Source organism: Penaeus vannamei, chromosome 4, assembly GCF_042767895.1.
Source record: "Penaeus vannamei isolate JL-2024 chromosome 4, ASM4276789v1, whole genome shotgun sequence".
In the NCBI taxonomy this organism is placed as follows: Eukaryota; Metazoa; Arthropoda; class Malacostraca; order Decapoda; family Penaeidae; genus Penaeus; species Penaeus vannamei.
This window is the reverse complement of record NC_091552.1, coordinates 38,244,769-38,247,268: the sequence shown is the minus strand read 5'-3', so window position 1 is coordinate 38,247,268 and position 2,500 is coordinate 38,244,769. Positions and strand designations below refer to the sequence as shown.

The 2,500-nt window shown below is 52.0% G+C and overlaps 1 protein-coding gene across 6 annotated transcripts in view; it reads left to right on the top strand.

Moving 5' to 3' along the window:
* The window catches only part of LOC113809770 (heterogeneous nuclear ribonucleoprotein C-like 3), a 670,724-nt gene that overhangs the window by 652,532 nt on the left and 15,692 nt on the right, over positions 1 to 2,500 (top strand). The window lies entirely within an intron of this gene.

Genomic DNA, 2,500 nt, shown 5'->3' with positions numbered 1-2,500 from the left:
TTTTCTTTCTCTTGATATGGTACGGGGTCTCCTCCTTGATAGTCATCTTCACCTGTCACTGGTTGTTCGGCAGGATCTGCTGAGGGATGTGATTTTTAGATGTGCAAGTCACTATCTGAGGAAAATGATAAGTTATCGTTAAAACTGAAGCCATGGATTTTGGTCGAGTTGGAAGCCTGAATCGTCTTTGATAATGGTTGCCATATGAGCCTGAGCGCCCCTTTGCGCCCCTACTTCCGTGGTATGAGAAACGAACGTCGCCCCTTCACCAGCTCGGCCGCGGCGGGAGGTGTTGATTTTGAGGACGCTCTTCCTTCGCCGTTCCCTCGTAGCCCGCGCCGAGGCAGGGCAGCAGAGTGGTGCCGCCCGAGTTACATTCCCGACAGGAAAATGACTCTCGCCTCAAAGCCGGTCCATTGCCTTGCGTGTTCAGTGGCACTCTTGTCTTATCCCGTGAATCCTGGCCTCTGCGCCTCGCGGCATCTCCCGGAGGACTACAGCGGTTCATAGGTTGTGCCGAGTATATACCGGCTGGCCGGAAGAGATGTCCTCGTTGGCGAGCGTTTCCTGGCGCAGTGCATGTGAGCGCCATTGTGTCATAAGAGGCCGTCGGTTGTGGTCGCCTTCTCTCGTGATGCGACAGTCAGACATTTCTCTGCTCGATATTTTTTTGTTTTTTGTTGTTGCTAGGCGTTTCTTGGTACTGCAAAATGAGCAGCACGAAGCGCAACAAGACTAGAAAGCCGCAGAGACGGATTCCTTTTCATGCACTGCCTTTCCGGCGCCACAACCAACTTTCCCGAATCTCTTTGGAGGACATCTTCAGATTCCTCATATAGATGGAGCTGTCGCCTAGCCACAGTGGACACGAAATGGCACCTGGCACGAAATCTCTCTCTCTCTCTCTCTCTCTCTCTCTCTCTCTCTCTCTCTCTCTCTCTCTCTCTCTCTCTCTCTCTCTCTCTCTCTCTCTCTCTCTCTCCTTCTCCCTCTCTCTCTCCTCTCCTCTCACTTTTTTTCTCTCCCTCACCTCTCTCTTTTCTTTCTCTCCCTCCCCTCTCTCTTTCTTTCTCCCCTCCTCTCTCTCTTTCTCCTCTCTCTCTCTCTCTCTCTCTCTCTCTCTCTCTCTCTCTCTCTCTCTCTCTCTCTCTCTCTCTCTCTCTCTCTCTCTCTCTCTCTCTCTCTCTCTCTCTCTCTCTCTCTCTCTCTCTCTCTCTCTCTCTCTCTCTCTCTCTCTCTCTCTCTCTCTCTCTCATTCTCTCTCTCATTCCCTCTCTCTCATTCCCTCTCTCTCATTCTCTCTCTCTCTCATCTCTCTCCTCTCTCTCTCCCTCCCTCCCTCCCTCCCTCCCTCTTTCCTTCTTTCTCTCTCTCTCTCCCTATTTCCTTCTTTCCTTCCTTCCTTCCCTCCGCCATCCTTCTCCCTCCCTCCCTCCCTCCCTCTCTTCCCGTCCAACTTATCTTTCAATTGGACTTCCTTTCCGCTCATATGATTCTCGGACGCGGCGCACCATCGCTCCGCCATTGCTCCCGTTTGCCCAGTCGTCGCCCTTGCTGTTCCTCGCGACCGCCCAGGTGATGACCGGCCCTCATCACGGCGAGGGCGACTGCGGGAGTGGCGTCTCTAATAACAGCAGTAAATTAACCTCCTCCCGCCTGGCTCCGATTACGCCGGCAAAATGACCTGCTTTTCCCTGCCCAAGCTCATGACCGGGACAATTTCCAGCGATGATTAAACTGGGGATTTTGCCTCTTGACTGGCATGGCCTCGGATTCAGGGTTCGCTTTTGCTGTCACAAGGGATCATACTTGTGCATAACTTGGACGTGTGCGTGTCTGTATCTACGTCTGTGTCTGTGTATGTGGATGAACGTGCTACACATGCGGTATATGTATTTTGTATGTGTCTGTGTGCATGTTAGTGTTTTTGGTTATGCTGTACTTAGTACCAAGACATACATACGTATGTCATAGTACGAATGTGTATCTGTGTGTGCGTCTGTGTGTTTGTGTATGTACACGCGTGTACATATATCCAGGCGAAGCCCACACTCCACCGGTGAGCCCTGAGAGGCTGCACATGTGGCGTCGACGCGGGCTGTTCGCTTGGCTGCGAGTGGAAAAGGAGTGGTTAGTGGAGTAGCGCTGTCACTCGCGAAGAATCTCGCCATGAGCTCGACCATCTCCCGGAGACCCAGAAGGAAAGGGGAGCAGCTGGTCTCGTAAGCGAGGGAGTTCCTGCGACGTGCCAATGGCGTTGCATTTGGCCGGCATCTCCGTGAGGGCGGACGGCACTGCGATCCGCCTCCTCCGTCGAATTAGTAGCAGTTTGGTCTCGTCGCTTGGACATGATTATTGGTGGAGGGAATGGTTGTCTAGAGGTTGAATGTGTCATATATGGTCGAGAAAATGTAATTACCTGCTACGAATATATCCCTATAGACCATTTTTGTTAGTCGTATGGATATAAGGTTCGGACTGAGTGGAAAAAGGTCACTAC